The sequence below is a fragment of the Eubalaena glacialis genome, chromosome 16 (genome assembly GCF_028564815.1).
Source record: "Eubalaena glacialis isolate mEubGla1 chromosome 16, mEubGla1.1.hap2.+ XY, whole genome shotgun sequence".
NCBI classification, from domain to species: domain Eukaryota; kingdom Metazoa; phylum Chordata; class Mammalia; order Artiodactyla; family Balaenidae; genus Eubalaena; species Eubalaena glacialis.
In genome coordinates this window covers 23816939-23834107 of record NC_083731.1, presented here as the reverse complement: position 1 = coordinate 23834107, position 17169 = coordinate 23816939, and positions in this window count along the sequence as shown.

Genomic DNA, 17169 nt, shown 5'->3' with positions numbered 1-17169 from the left:
TCTTTGATTTCTTCAGTGATCTCTTGGTTATTTAGTAACGTATTGTTTAGCCTCCATGTGTTTGTGTTTTTTACGTTTTTTCCCCTGTAATTCATTTCTAATCTCATAGTATTGTGGTCAGAAAAGATGCTTGATATGATTTCTATTTTCTTAAATTTACTGAGGCTTGATTTGTGACCCAAGATGTGATCTATCCTGGAGAATGTTCCGTGCGCACTTGAGAAGAACGTGTAATCTGCTGTTTTTGGATGGAATGTCCTATAAATATCAATTAAATCTATCTGGTCTATTGTGTCATTTAAAGCGTCTGTTTCCTTATTTATTTTCATTTTGGATGATCTGTCCATTGGTGTAAGTGAGGTGTTAAAGTCCCCCACTATTATTGTGTTACTGTCAATTTCCTCTTTTATAGCTGTTAGCAGTTGCCTTATGTATTGTGGTGCTCCTATGTTGGGTGCATATATATTTATAATTGTTATATCTTCTTCTTGGATTGATCCCTTGATCATTATGTAGTGTCCTTCCTTGTCTCTTATAACATTCTTTATTTTAAAGTCTATTTTATCTGATATGAGATAGCTACTCCAGCTTTCTTTTGATTTCCATTTGCATGGAATATCTTTTTCCATCCCCTCACTTTCAGTCTGTATGTGTCCCTAGGTCTGAAGTGGGTCTCTTGTAGACAGCATATATATGGGTCTTGTTTTTGCATCCATTGAGCAAGCCTGTGTCTTTTGGCTGGAGGATTTAATCCATTCACGTTTAAGGTAATTATCGATATGTATGTTCCTATGACCATTTTCTTAATTGTTTTGGGTTTGTTTTTGTAGGTCCTTTTCTTCTCTTGTGTTTCCCACTTAGAGAAGTTCCTTTAATATTTGTTGTAGAGCTGGTTTGGTGGTGCTGAATTCTCTTAGCTTTTGCTTGTCTGTAAAGCTTTTGATTTCTCCACCAAATCTAAATGAGATCCTTGCCGGGTAGAGTAATCTTGGTTGTAGGTTCTTCCCTTTCATCACTTTAAGTATATCATGCCACTCCCTTCTGGCTTGTAGAGTTTCTGCTGAGAAATCAGCTGTTAACTTTATGGGAGTTCCCTTGTATGTTATTTGTCGTTTTTCCCTTGCTGCTTTCAATAATTTTTCTTTGTCTTTAATTTTTGCCACTTTGATTACTATGTGTCTCGGCATGCTTCTCCTTGGGTTTATCCTGTATGGGACTCTCTGCGCTTCCTGGACTTGGGTAGCTATTTCCTTTTCCATGTTAGGGAAGTTTTCGACTATAATCTCTTCAAATATTTTCTCTGGTCCTTTATCTCTCTCTTCTCCTTCTGGGACCCCTATAATGCGAATGTTGTTGCGTTTAACGTTGTCCCAGAGGTCTCTTAGGCTGTCTTCATTTCTTTTCATTCTTTTTTCTTTAGTCTGTTCTGCAGCAGTGAATTCCACCATTCTGTCTTCCAGGTCACTTATCCGTTCTTCTGCCTCAGTTATTCTACTATTGATTCCTTGTAGTGTAGTTTTCATTTCAGTTATTGTATTGGTCATCTCTGTTTGTTTGTTCTTTAATTCTTCTAGGTCTTTGTTAATCATTTCTTGCATCTTCTCATTCTTTGCCTCCATTCTTATTCCAAGGTCCTGGATCATCTTCACTATCATTATTCTGAATTCTTTTTCTGGAAGGTTGCCTATCTCCACTTCATTTAGTTGTTTTTCTGGGGTTTTTTCTTGTTCCTTCATCTGGTATATAGCCCTCTGCCTTTTCATCTTGTCTATCTTTCTGTAAATGTGGTTTCTGTTCCACAGGCTGCAGGACTGTAGTTTTTCTTGCTTCTGCTGTCCGCCCTCTGGTGGTTGAGGCTATCTAAGAGGCTTGATGGGAGGCTCTGGAGGTGGGTAGAGCTGACTGTTGCTGTGGTGGTCAGAGCTCTGTAAAACTTTAATCCACTTGACTGTTGATGGGTGGGGCTGGGTTGCCTCCCTGTTGGTTGTTTTGCCTGAGGTAACCCAACACTGGAGCATACCTGGGCTCTTTGGTGGGGCTAATGGCAGACTCTGGGAGGGCTCACGGCAAGGAGTACTTCCCAGAACCTCCGCTGCCAGTGTCCTTGTCCCCACGGTGAAACAGAGCCAGCCCCCACCTCTGCAGGAGACCCCCCAACACCAGCAGGTATGTCTGGTTCAGTCTCCCCCAGGGTCACTGCTCCTTCCCCTGGGTCCCGATGCACACACTATTTTGTGTGCACCCTCCAAGAGTGGGGTCTCTGTTCCCCCCAGTCCTGTCGAAGTCCTGCAATCAATTCCCACTAGGTTTCAAAGTCTGATTCTCTATGAATTCGTCCTCCCGTTGCCGGACCCCCAGGTTGGGAAGCCTGACGTGGGGCTCAGAACGTTCACTCCAGTGGGTGGACTTCTGTGGTATAAGTGTTCACCAGTCTGTGAGTCACCCACCCAGCAGTTATGGGATTTGATTTTACTCTGACTGTGCCCCTCCTACCATCTCACTGTGGCTTCTCCTCTGTCCTTGGACGTGGGGTATCCTCCTTGGTGAAGTCCAGTGTCTTCCTGTCGATGATTGTCCAGCAGCCAGTTGTGATTCTGGTGCTCTTGCAAGAGGGAGTGAGAGCACGTCCTTCTACTCCGCCATCTTGGTTAATCTCCTTCATTTATTGAGGCCCATTATCTTGAAAACCTTTGATTTGTGTGTTTTTTGTTTGTTTTTGTTTTTTTCCTTTTTTGTTTTTGTTTTTTTTTGGTTATTTCAGTCAGGATGGTAAATCTTGTCACTGTGACTCTATTTTAGCCAGACGCCCCCAAATGACTTATATGGTTGAAAGGTTAATGAGTGTGGACATTAGTGTCTCTGAAAGAAACATTCACCAATAGAAAAAATCTCTCTTTATTGCAGTTATTGAGACCAGAATAAGGGGAATGCCTTAGGCTGCTCACACCAGATACCACTGAACTCCAACAAATAAGTACCTGAGCCTGCCTCCCACTAAAGTAAAAGAAATCTATGTTGAGGCACCTTACTTGAAGTACCCTGAGTCATAATGTTAATGATGTACTTTCCAGTTTGTAAATTTTACATGCCTTATTTCTCAGAACTCAGTGCATGTATCATTGGCAAGGCATTATCATTATTCTTGCTTTACAGTTTGAGTAATTAATGTTCATATTAATTTGATTTCCACCAGCAGACAGTAAGTGTTAGATCTAGGACTAAAATATGCCATACTTTCTTCTTTTTTTCTTTTCATCGTTATCTTTTGTGTGTGTGTGTGAGAACATTTAAGATCTACTCTCTCAGCAAATTTCAGGTATACAATACAGTATTACTAACTATAGTCAACATTCTGTATTAGATCTCCAGAACTTACTCATCTTATAACTGAAAGTCTGTACCTTCTAATCACTATCTTCCCATGTCCCTCACTCCCAGCCCCTGGCAACCATCATTCTATGCTCTGCTTCTGTGAAGCTATGCCATTCATTCTTAAAGGGTAAGTTCCATCTCAGATTCTGCAAAACCACTCTGATGTCTTGATTCGGGGATATCCTTACAATTAAAAAAAAAAATAGCTTACTGAACATATGTATGAACAGCTAAGGACACAATAATGACTGTCTGCACACTATGAAATTTCCAGTCAACTGTAGCTATATCATTATCCTTCTCTGGTTTTAACATCAGCAGGATTGACAGGAACACAAAAGTGGTATTAATACAGATGATTCCTTACGAAGATATTCATACTGCCTGGCTGCCTTTTTAAACTTGAAGGACATTTTCACAGTTTACAAACAGTCTTCCTTTTAAAATAAACTATCTTGCTAGCACCTTGCATGCTGAGTTTATGTGTTTGGCATTTTTAGAAGCAGAGTTACAAACCTCTGGGAATATAAATTTAATGGAAATCCTGACAGCTTTCTATCTTTAACTAAGAGAATGCTGTCAATGTTAGATGGCATTCTCCAGGTAATACTGATGAGGTCAGCTCTGTAAAGCAAACTAATTGCAAGATGTATTTCTGCTGACAAATTATAAACTGTGCTTATACCTCCTATACAAATATAATGTAGTTCAGAGCACTGGATGGACACAGAACAATCAGCAAAAGTCATTACTTATATTGAATAAATCGAAAATTGCTGTTCCTAGCGCTTTTCAGACTACTGATGTGAAATACACAGAGTATATCATATCTATCACTGTGAAAATACACTCACCTTTGTTTATGACTCTCTTAAAAATCATTTATATCAAAATTAAACAATTTTGAGCCTAGAAAATGTTAAATATAGTATATAATCTTATCAATTACAATCATTTTTTCATTTGATTGTAATAACCGGAAATTGTTTGCTTAAATTCCCAGAGTACAAAAATACTCTGTTGAGCCTATTTGTTTTATAATTTTCTCAAAAACTAAAGTTATTATTATTATTTTTTGTTTGGTTTGGGTTTTTTGATAAAATAAATCTGCATGTTTAGGTTTTTCATAGTCTTTCTACTGCTTACATAGTGATAGAGGTAAAAAATCAAGAAAAGGTAAACAGCAAAAGTGATCTAGACATTTAAAATCTAAATCCTGATTACTTGAGATTAAACACCACCATGGTATATTGCATTTCTCTATAACTATTCTAAATAATAGAATGTTAACATAGGCTTGTTATATTTTAAATGCAGACTAGTTTACTCTCCATAGTTTTAAATGAAATAGAAGAACTGCTATCTTTCTTCAAGATATGTGGAATGGATTTTTTATTATTCACTCTGTTCCCTCAATCTATTGCAATGACTTTCAAATTTTTTTGACCCAGAGTATGAAATTATTTTTACCCTAAGTGCCAGTATACACTCTTGTATCTAGGTGAAAAAAAAGCATCATATACAATTCTTATACTTACTATGTGCAATATATTCTGTTATTTTCTATTTCATTCTATTTTTTATTATTCTTATATTAAAAATACTGTTTGTGATATATTAAATCAACCTCACAACCTTGAGACTCTACTTTTGAAAAGCAATGGTCCATAGGATATGTAGAATAATCCTTTCCAGGAGTGCTCTGATATGTGGAGAAAAAGAAAATAAATTCTTTCTTTGAAGTAAATGGAAACTGAATTTCTAATTTGTACCCATAAATATCTTACACAAGTGTGTATGAATCTACTAAGCAGCTCATGTATAATGTTAATTCACTGGTTTTCCCAATCACAGTGAGCTTGATACAGGGGTTTATTGTTTTTTCCACCAGTTTATTTGCACAGAATTTGTGTTTTATAATCCTTAGGTCATAATTTTTCATATATGAATCTGACTTCTATTTCTAGTAATATGGCTGGAAAGTCTATCTTAATCAAATCCTCTCATTAAAAACAACTGAAAATGCAGATCATATATTTAAATTAGAAAAGTAATAATCATCAAAAAAGCTAATAAAACACCAGTCTAAAAATCAAAGTAAAAGCAGTACCCCAGATGTTGAGCAGAGAAATTAAACTTGTTTGTTCTGTGAGCATTTGTCCAAATGATGACCCTCAACTTTATATTTGACAAAATTGTGTGCAGGGAACTGGAAGTGGGGAGATAGAAGTCAAGATACAGGTCCATCCAAGGAAGAATTCTAATAAGATGCTCTCTGCTCCATAAAGTTAGGACACAAAGGGCTAAATTCACAGAATGAGAAGGAGCCAGTAATAAACCGACATCCTCCCTACTTCCAAAGGCTGCAAGGAAGTCATAGCACTGAGCAGTTCAAGCAAGGAAAATGCTTAGATGAAAAGATAAACTATTGAGAAAAACTGCAGAGGAAAAAATGTCCTATATGTAAAAAAGACAATAACCAAAGTTAATAACTCATTTGATATGCTTAACTGCAGCTAATACATGTCTGAGAACCATTGGGTAAATGGCAGATGGATAAGAAGAAATTATCCAGAATGTCGCTCAGAGATACATGTGGGAGAAAAAAATTTGGGTCGGTACCAAGAATTCAGGGTTCAATGTATTTTAGAAAATATTCAATTCACTGCATTAACAGATTAAAGAAGAAAAAAATATGACTTCCTAATAATTTAATAAAATTGATAAAATGTATTATTTGTGAAAGAAAACTTGATGATATGCAACATTCCTATTTGGCTGGGAGAAGAAAACAATTTTCCTTAAAGTGATACAGGTGTCATGGACCAGGAAATGGTTTGCTCTGATTCCCCTTTAAGGAAGCACATACTGCATCAGCAGCTGGAAATGCTGTCAGCAGGTCACCTCCAACTCTCAGATACTTCACAGAGTCTGCTCCAGTGCAGAGAACTGCCTAACCCAAGGGAACAGCTTCTCTAGGACAGTCCGTATCCAACGACTGATCACAGTAGGGGTATAGTACTTTGGACATTAAGCCCTATGTGAGACAACTTCAATAGTATATGTCTCTCCAGAGGACCCTCCTGAGTCACCCAAGGTTTGTTGGGGTCACGTTGCAGTTTGATGTTGACCTCTACTCAATCCTATTTCTGCCAACTGTCCTCACTTGCACTGATAACTTAGGATATTCTGAATGCCAAACTTTGTCTCAGAAACTGCTTCTAGGGAACCAGCATATAATAGTAGTCTATCTAATAAAACAACAATCTATCTAATAAAACCACAACCTCTAGTAAAGATTTTGCTGTATGGTAAATCACGGAAAAAGTAATCTTCAGAAACTTGGTAAAAAGAAATATACTGTTGGAGATTGCATTAACAGTCTCAATTCTTCATTCCACACTTTTCCCATAATCTTTGCCAGTGAGATTCCAGTCCTCCCCACTAAAAAGGTGGAATTTATTTCCCTGCACCTTGATCTCAGATTTGGCCATGTGACTTGTAACCAACAGAAACAGACAGAAATGATGGTATGCCAGTTGCAAGCCTACATCTTTAAAGTCCTATAGGTATACCTTGCTCATCATTATCAATTTTAATCATCTTTGCAATAAAGAATCTAGCCAGTTCCATAAGGCAAACAATAATAAAATAAATACAGTACTAAGTTAGAAAAATTAAAAACAAAAAGAAATGTAATTATTTGTAAATTATTTTATATGTATAAATCCATTTGCATTTTCAAAAAATTTTGCTAAAGCACTTTATGTAATTGTTTAGTTATGCTTGGCATAAAGGAAAAATAAAAACATTGCAGTACTAGGCAATAAATTGTCAGAAGGACAACTTAGGATATTTCATCATTGAGTTAATATGTGTATATATGTATGTATGTAAGTAGTAGAATATCAAGTAGTCCAAAGAATAATTTTCAAATTCAGAGAAGTGTTTAAAAAGGTTTGTGGATACCAAAAATATACAAAAATTATACCCATATATACCAGCAATATTTTAAAATTAAGCAATGTTAACATGTCAAATATTAAATTCAGAAAAAATGATATTTTTAGGAGCATAAAAATTTGAGATGTAATTTGGTATGTATTTCATAAAGTTTCAAAAGAATCCAATAAAAAATACGAAAACATTTATTAGGATTAAAGATGAATCAAAATGTGGAAACTTATAAAGTATTCTTGAACTGGAGAACTTCATATTGACAATTTATATTCTCTCCAAATTAATGTGTAAATTCAATGTAATCCTAATAAAAATTCAAAGAAGTTTACGGAGGAATTTGACTAGTTGATAAAACAATTTTATACAAGTATGAAGGGCCAAAAAATTAGTCAAGCATTGCTTAAAAAAGAACTGTGAGATGAGGGGACTTGCTCTGTAAGGTATCAAGATATATTATGAAAGTGTGATGTTTCTGCAGGTATAAACACATAGACCTGTGTAAGAGAATAACAACTCTGAAACAGCCATGCTTAAATGGGGACTAGATATATGATAGAAATGGCAGTACAGCTCAGTGAGGAATGAATATTTCAATGAATTATGTTGGAATCATTAAACAATACTGGTGAAAAAAATTTGATCCCTACTTTCACCTTATATAAAAATAAATTACATCTTTAAAGTGCTTAAATATAAAAGAAAAAATTATAAAGATTTAAGAGTAATATTGAAAAAAATCTTCATTCTGTATACTTGAATTTATATAATAAGGCACAGGAAATACTAACATAAAAAAACAATTTGTTAAAGTAATTGAAATGAATGACATTAACACTCAAAAGAAAGAGGGTGAAACACAAACACGGAGGGAAAATATTATTTTAACACATATCATGGGCAAAGAATTAGTTTCCAAATATCTAAAAAAATTTTGACAAGTCAAAAATAATTACACAGTAGAAAAAATTTGTCAAAAGAATTGAACATGCACTTCACTAAAGAGGAAATCCAAATGGCCTATATACACATGACAGTGCTCAACTTCTTTAGAAATCACTGAAACATAAAACAAATCCGTGGGATACCTCTACACACTCACCAAGTGGGTGAAATTTTAAAGTTTCAGAATACCAAGTGTTGGTGAGAATGTATAGTAATAGAAAGTCTCACCTAGTTGGTGAGAGCAGAAACTGGTGTAATGACTAAAAAACCATGTAGTAGAATCAAAATGAACTTTCACCCAAGATAATTGAAAACATATGTTCACACATAAACTTGTACAGCATTGCTCATAGCAACGTTATTTATAATAGCCCAAAAGTGGAAACAAGCCAAATAGTCATCGATTACTGAATGAATAATGAAAATGTGGTATAGCCACACAAATATTACTCAGCCGTAAGAAGAATGAAGTACTGATACATGAATGGATGAATCTTGAAAATATTATGGTCAATAAAGGAAGTCAGACACATGAGTCCACACACTGCATGATTCCATTTCATGAAATTTCCAGAACAGGCAAATCTAAAGAGACAGCTGATTAGAAGTTACTTACAGCTAGGCGTGGGATAAGGGTATTGTGGTGAGACAGCTAAAGCATATGGGGTTGCTTTTTGGTAATAAAAATATTATAAACTTGATAGTGGTGAAGGTTGCACAACATTGTACCTATTAAAAATCAGTGAATGTTACACTACAATTGGTGAATTTTATGACATATGAATTCTCAATAAAAAAGGAATTTTAGCATTCCCTAAGACTCTGCAAATCTATGCATATATATACATATAATTCATACTGCATATACATACAAATGTACATGTAAATATACATATTAGATATACATATTCAACAGAAATTCATATTTTATGCATCCCCTCCATATTCATGTAGAGTTCTAACAGAATTATTTGTAATAGCTGTAAAATTTATAAAAGAGTTTTATCAAGAGTGAATAGGGCTTCCCTGGTGGCACAGTGGTTGAGAGTCCGCCTGCCGATGCAGGGGACATGGGTTCGAGCCCTGGTCTGGGAGGATCCCACATGCCGCGGAGCAACTGGGCCCGTGAGCCACAACTACTGAGCCTGCGCGTCTGGAGCTTGTGCTCCGCCACAAGAGAGGCCGCGACAGTGAGAGGCCCGCGCACTGCGATGAAGAGTGGCCCCCGCTCGCCGCAACTAGAGGAAGCCCTCGCATAGAAAACGAAGACCCAACACAGCCAAAAATAAATTAATTAAAAAAAAAAAAAAAAGAGTGAATGGATTAATATATTTTGGTAAATTCATACAAATTAGTCTTTACTGCAACAAACATGATTCCACAACAAAACAAGATGAATCTCACAAACATGTCATTGAGTGAAACAAGACACACAAAAATACATCTAGTGTACTTTCATTTCTATTATGTTTAAAGACTAGCACAACTGAACTATAAATTTTAGAGATGCATATATAGGTGGTAAAATCTGTAAGATAATGCAAACGTCAATTATCACAAAGGTCAGGAAAAGTAGAGATTACTTCTTTGGGGAAAGAAAGGGCTTTCAAAAGTGCCAAGGCATGTAAGAGTATTTTAAGATGCTGGTAATGGTCTATTGGTTGACTTCAGGGATTGTAACACTCATAGCTATTCTTCTAATTATCCATATCTACTTTTTCTACTCATAGTTATTTATTATATGGTGTAGGGCAACTCAAATTTTTCACTGTGTAGCACAATTCCACAAATGACCATTAAAGCACCTTGAATATTAATTCTGTGGTTACAAATAAATGTTAGCAAGTAAGCTAATTTGCAAATACAGAATATGTGAATAATAAGGATAGACTGTATATGTTTATAAATATCAATATATAATATGTATAAATATGTATAGTTTGATGTAGTCCTACTTGTTGATTTTGCCTTTGTTGCTTTTGTTTTTTGTGTCATACCCAAAAAATCATTGTCAAGACCAATGTCAAGGAGATTTCACCCTGTGTATTCATCTAGAAATTTTAAAGTATCAGGTCATTTGTTTAAGTCTTTAATCAATTCTAAGTTAATTTCTGTGGGTTTGTATAAAATATGGGTCTAATTTCATTTTTCCCCATGTTGTTATTTGGGTTTGTCAGCATTATTTGTTGACAAGACTATCACTTCCCCATTGAAAGTTCTTGGCTCCCTTGTAAATATTAGTTGACTATATGTGGTATTTTATTTCTGGTCTCTATTCTGTTCCATTGGACTATGTGTCCATTTTTATGTCAGTACCGTATTGTTTTAATTACTATAGCTTTGTAGTACAGTTTGAAATCAGGAAGTGTGATGCCCCATCCTTGTTCTTCTTTCTCAGGGTTGCTTTGGTTATTTGGGGTCTTCTGTGGTTCTATACAAATTTTAGGATTATTCTATTTCTGTGAAGATGTTTTATACACACACAAACATATACACACACAGTTGAATATTATTCAGCCATGAGAAAGAAGAAAATCCTGGCATATGTGACAACATGGATGAACCTTGAGGGCATTATACTAAGGGAGATACGTTGGACAGAGAAAAAAAAATACTGCATGATATCACTTATATGTGGAATCTAAAAAAGCTGAAATCTGTAGAAATAGAGAATAGAATGATGGTTACCAGGGTCTGGGGGCAGGGGAATTGGGAAGATGTTGTTTAAGGGTACAAACTTGCGAGTAGTAGATAAATAAGTCCTGGAGATCTTATGCACAGCACAGTGATTATAGTTGAACTTAAATTTTTTATACTCTTCCACATACTCATAACTTTCAAACAGGTAGTTAATAGGGACAAAGTAAATAACTCTTTATGTATTAAAATAATTAATATTTAAGTAAGTTTAATTCAAGTCATTTGGCTTACCTTCTAGCTATTATCTCACCTCAGTGAAATCAGAGAGGCATTCAAATTGCAAATCAGTTACAGATATTTCCTTGTTTACATGATCTCAAATTGAGAAAATAAATATTATAAGTATTTTTCCTAATGTATATTTAAAGAAATGTCAAAATATAAGAATTCCTATAGATATTCAATCTAAATTTTAGAGAGGTTTATATATATGTATGTGTGTATATAGATGTGTGTGTATGTATGTGTATGTTTGTTTTTCCCTTTTTAATAAGTTTAGTCAACTATATGGTGTATTCTTCAATAAAAAGACAATATAACTATGCTCCCTTAAAATTTCTTAGCTGACATTTGAATGTCCACCTATTAGAATATTTCTGAGAAGACCAAACCTAATATGTTACAGATATTTTAGTTTGTGCCAAATTTAATAATTATTTAAAATAATCTATTTACAATATTTTATTTTCATTGAAATATCTAAATTAATATGATTTCTATTTTAGATATATAAATATCTATATGATTAAACTGTATATTTATATTTGGAAACCTTTTATTTCAATACTAGTTCTGTAACTTAAAATGAGTTAAGCTTTAGTAATTTAGTTTTTTTGTTTTTACTACAATTAATACATTCCTTTCAGGGTTCTATTAAAAATTAATGATGATTCAGTAAGATTAAAAATATAAAATCTTATCTAAATGACTAGGTATCAAAAAATGTTAGCTCTTATTTTATTTATAATTAACATGAAAATTCAAGTAAAATAATAATTTCATTTATTTCTACTAAGCTGGCTCCACCTAGATGGGTATATCATATAATTATGAAAACATCGAGTCCCTTGACCAAGGTTGTATGGCATACTCGAGGGAAGTAGATTTTGAAACACGGGAAACTTTCTTTAGTTAAATTTTAATTATGCATCTTTAGTTCTCAATCAGAAAGCTGGCTGACATGGAGATGGAAGCCATTCTCCATTTTAGGTAAGACCACAGAGTTCATACTTCCCAATTCTTAGTGTTGTCACCAGAAGAGCGTAGCTTGACAGGAAAAATGAGACTTCAATCAGACTATGTGAAATATTATGATAGATTCACATTTTTCATCTTGAACACTGAAGTGTGATTTTCTGAGAAATTTTAGAGATGAGAGAAACTAGAGATTTGAAATCCTTTTTTGTATTTTACTAGGATATAACTACTCGTTACACTACACCAATATCTGATAGGAAAATTACCCTATCAATGGTAACTTACTAAAAATGGAATCAATTATCCATTTTAGAAAACAATGAATAACTGTGATGAGTCAAGGGGTTCTTTTATAAAGCTTTGTCAGTTATCATCTTAAATACAAAGTTAAATTGCAACTCAGATTAGCATGTTGGGCACATATTTGGTATATATGTCATGTTGGGTAGGTGAAGCCTAAAAAGTCATAATTTTCATATTAGTATGAAAGTGAGCATATATATTAAATATAGATTTTGGAAAAATTTAACAAGCATGAAAGCTTTATTGAATCCCCAGTTTTACTCTTTTTTCCTTCTTTTATTTTATTTTTTTACTATTTGTATGTGTATGTATATACATATGTACATATATACATGTATATACATACATACACATATATACATATGCATATATCCTACTGGTTCTATTTATCTATTTATGTTAGAACACTGATAGAATTTCTGTTAGAAGTAGGAGAAAATGAAGAGATATGTGATGACATGAGTTGAGGGTGATAGGTAGCCGAAAGATAGGTGATGTAGTCAAAGTTTTGGCAGTCTCTATGAGACTGAAGAAATTTTTAAAAGGTGGTAATAGATTCAGCAGCAGCTTGGAAAGATAGGAAGTGAAAGTCAGGAATGATTAGCATGAAGATTGTGGGGATTGTTCAGTTATTGATAATGTTATTAGCTAGGTAAGGTGGGTGAGTTCAAGATCTTGAAAGTGACAAATAGTAGTTGAGGAGCTGATTGAAAAGACTCTATGTAATGAGGAAATACTGACATACTGAAAGGATGAAGACCATTGCCCTAGTGATAACATTTGTGATGAATTAGAACTTAATGAAAGTTTTGTGAATGTTTACAACTACAAAATGTATATAAATCTGATGACATGAACCTCAGAAGAGCTGTGGTATTTATTTGAAGCAGGAAGGGAAATGGTATGGAAATGACAATGAAAAACAGGAAGGTAAATTATGTCTCATGTAGCTCCTGTGCAATGTGGAATGCCTTAAAAAAAAAAGGCAGGATGTGCAAAATCTCTAGTGAGCTTAAGGATACAGGGAAGAAGTATCCTCAGGAGAAAGTGAAGTTTCTTCTAGAGCATGAAGGTGATGGGGAAACACATAGCAGAGATCAGGAATATATAAAATGTTTAAGATGATGAAAGATGTTCCAATGAGAACGGTGGAAGTGTTTGAATGATGATAAGAGGTGGAGAATCGGGTCAGCTTTTCATGTTTTATATATAAAGTCTAAATGATTGTAAACTTCCTGGGGTAATTGAGCTTCTGGTAATGAAAGCAGTTCTAAATAGGCTTCTACAGTATTAGTTTCATTAGTTTTTAGGGAACCTGTTTAGTCTTTGTGGATGATTGGGAAAGAATGATTGTCTGATCAGAAGCAAATTAAATTACATAGACATGACTTTGTTCCTGCTGATGAGACATTTAGACAAAACCTGCCCATATTCTATATTCCTATTAGAATTATTTTTAAAAGGGAAAAATAAAAGCCAAAATAGAGACGAAGTGAGAATAAGTAGGTGGAATTGGGAATATTAAAACATACACACACACACCCTATATGATATCATCTAATCCACTTATTTCCTTGCATAAGAAATATACTTTGGAGTAGATTTATATCTCCAGTGAAATGCATGAAATATATCAGGTGTCCCATACATGTTTTTGAAGTGATAAAATCTTACCTCAAATGAGTTACGTCCACCTGCTTTTAAAGCAAAAATTGTGTTATATTCAGGATTAAATTAGTCCAATGGATACTCTCAGAAGCATTTTCAAACCTGAACTGACTTTAGACACAGGTTTCAATTTTTCCAAAAGTTATACTTGGAATTCTTTAGGGATATACTTTTTTGTACACACTTTTATGACCAAGGAAGTAGAGGCTTTGTGGTATGCTGATCTGTTTTTACTTTTCTACAAGTTTAAAGAAAATTCCACAAAAATCCTAGAAGGGTTAATGGAATAGAATTGATATATATTATACTCTACCATCAAGACTATCTTAAATTAGAGAACTTTCTATATCATAAATAGACCATGCAGTATTCAATCAATATTTATGTGCTGTCTATGGGTAAAGCTCTGTCCAATACACTAAAGATAAAAAGGATTACTAAAATATAATTAATGAATTTGTTAATTTGCTTATATACTGAAATACTTAATTTTGAAAAGATTCTGCTTACTGAAATGCTGAAAAGAGTTTGAAGGAAGAGAAACTGCTTTCAGGGGAAGCAGAGAAAAATCAAAATTACATTAACATTTAACCAAAAGTAAAACGAAGAGAGAAATATATGAGAAAGAGTAAGTAAAAGAACAACAAGAAAAAAAGCAATAAGAAAAAGTTATGAGAATAACAAGATTAAAAATGTCACGAATGACAAGAAAAATAGCAAGTGAATAAACAGAAAAACATAGCAGTTCTAAATTGAAAGGAATACAGGTAAATTCTATATGGTAGGGATTGCTTATTATCCAGACTTGCACTGTCCAATACAGTCACAAACCTCATGAGAGTATGTAAATTTAAGTTACTTAAAATTAAATAAAATTTAAAACACAGTTCTTTAGCCCTACCCAATTACTTGTATGTAATAGACAGTAAACCTCTGCTGTGAAGCTGAAATGATAAGGATGTTAGCATATTACATTTTCTATAATTAAGCCTTTGTGCAAAAGATGGATGAAATTCTCCTAAACTTTCAGAGAGTTTATCAAGTTCTTCACAACTAAGATCTAAGTCTGATAATAACAAGACCTATGGTTTTAGTCATTCGTTGAAAAAGAACCAGTTGCATTTCCCTGGGCTCTCTCTTGCATCCCCAATTGAATCTTGGTTATTTGAAACTCCTAAGCACCTCAATTAAGGTGCCCCAGGGAGTTTTTCAGAAGCTCCCTGTTAGCTGTTGCAGCCAAATGTTCTCTAGCTACTTTTAAAGAAAAAAAATCACAGTTGAGAGAAAAGTAACTCTATTTATTGATGTATTTGTTGCAGATGAAAATAGAAAAGATAGGTGAGACACAGTGATTTTGATTCAATTTAATCTGCTGATATTTCAAATACTGAACTAAGCCCTGGGAATATAAAAATAAAAAGTCGTATAACAGTATTTAAGAAACTGTTTTAAACAGTGATTTTTGACCAGTATGACAAAGCATGGCACAGCAGTGTTTCCTAAACCCTCTCCAGCTATGTGCCACATTTTGATAGATGTATAACATGTATTTTGATTCTAAACTCTATACACCTATTTTTATAGCCACGTCTGTCAGGATGAATGCTACACTATTTGCAGAGCAAGGTACAACTTGCTTTCTGTCAGAGGTAAGAGATGAAGCATAAAACTAAATGAATGTCAAAGAAAGTGTTCTCTGGAACATGCAAGAAACTTGGCCTCATGGGAACATAAGAGTTTATTCAAGGCAGTAAACATTTCTCTCTAAAAAACAACATGGTGTTGAATGGCAACCATTAAATGGTGCAGTAACTGTGGATTCTTTTACAGACACTCTGAGACATTGTTGTATAGATTTTGTTATATTATTACTGACTTGTGGGTAGTATTGTTTTCAGTCTTAATTCTGTCAAGCACAGATGCCAAAATTTCTAGTAGAGTATTAACAAGTAATTCATAAATATAAAAATAATACAAAACACAGACATACAAACACAACTTTAAAATGCAGTTTAATAGATATATTAGCATATGTATATGAGAGTAATTCTAAGGCTTCAGAAAAAGTGTCATAAAGGAGGTAATATCGACAAAGAGCAAAAAGAAATTTCTTGTAAAAGAAGTGGTGAACTGTTGAAAATGAAATTGACAACCAGTATTGGTTCTGCCTGAAAGTAATTTGGAAGGTGGGCGTACTTGGACCATGAGGTACAAGGCTGGTGAGGTGAGCATGAGGCCGACCTTGAGAAACTGAATGTCATGCCAAGGAATTCTATATATCTTAAAAGATAATTAAGGCATTTTAATTGAAAAGGGAATATGCATCATGATGTAATAGTTTAGGATTGGTAGACTCAGCAAGACAAAGATTTTGAGATGAGGGTTTTGAAACAAGCTTATGGAGTAAAGGGTTATTTGATGTAATATATTGAAAAGATAGGAAGTGTCATGATCTTTAATAAGGTTTTCAGAAAGTTCCTGAAATTAACAATAAAGTTATTTGCAACATTTATCTTCCAGGATTAGTGAAGTCATATTACACTATACAGTAGATTGTAAAATCATGTTAGTGAAGGCAACCAAATAGCAAAGTTCCATTAGAGTAGGCAAGAAGTGGACTGTTTGGAGATGGTTTCAGTTCACAGGGCATGCCCCACCCTCAGCTTCCCCAGTAGTCATTCTAAAGCTTGACCTGAAGGGTGAACAATTAATATCTGGGAACATAACCAATTCCACTCTTCACTATTATTTAGGTGTCTCAATGGTGTATCAAGGTTCAGGGGATTGTTGTTTCACCTCCCTAAGTGTCATGTTTTCCTGCCTTTTTGCTTGGTGACCATTTGTTGGAACGTTTGATAGTATAGCAGCTACACAGAAGCATGTGTGACAATGGAGATCACACATCTATATAGTGCACAACAGATAAAAAATAGGAGAATTGTTATCAGAGTTTACAGTCTGCATCTAAGCCAGTGGCCAACAGTGCTCAAATTAAACCAAGAGAATAGATCCTGTTTCCAATCCAAA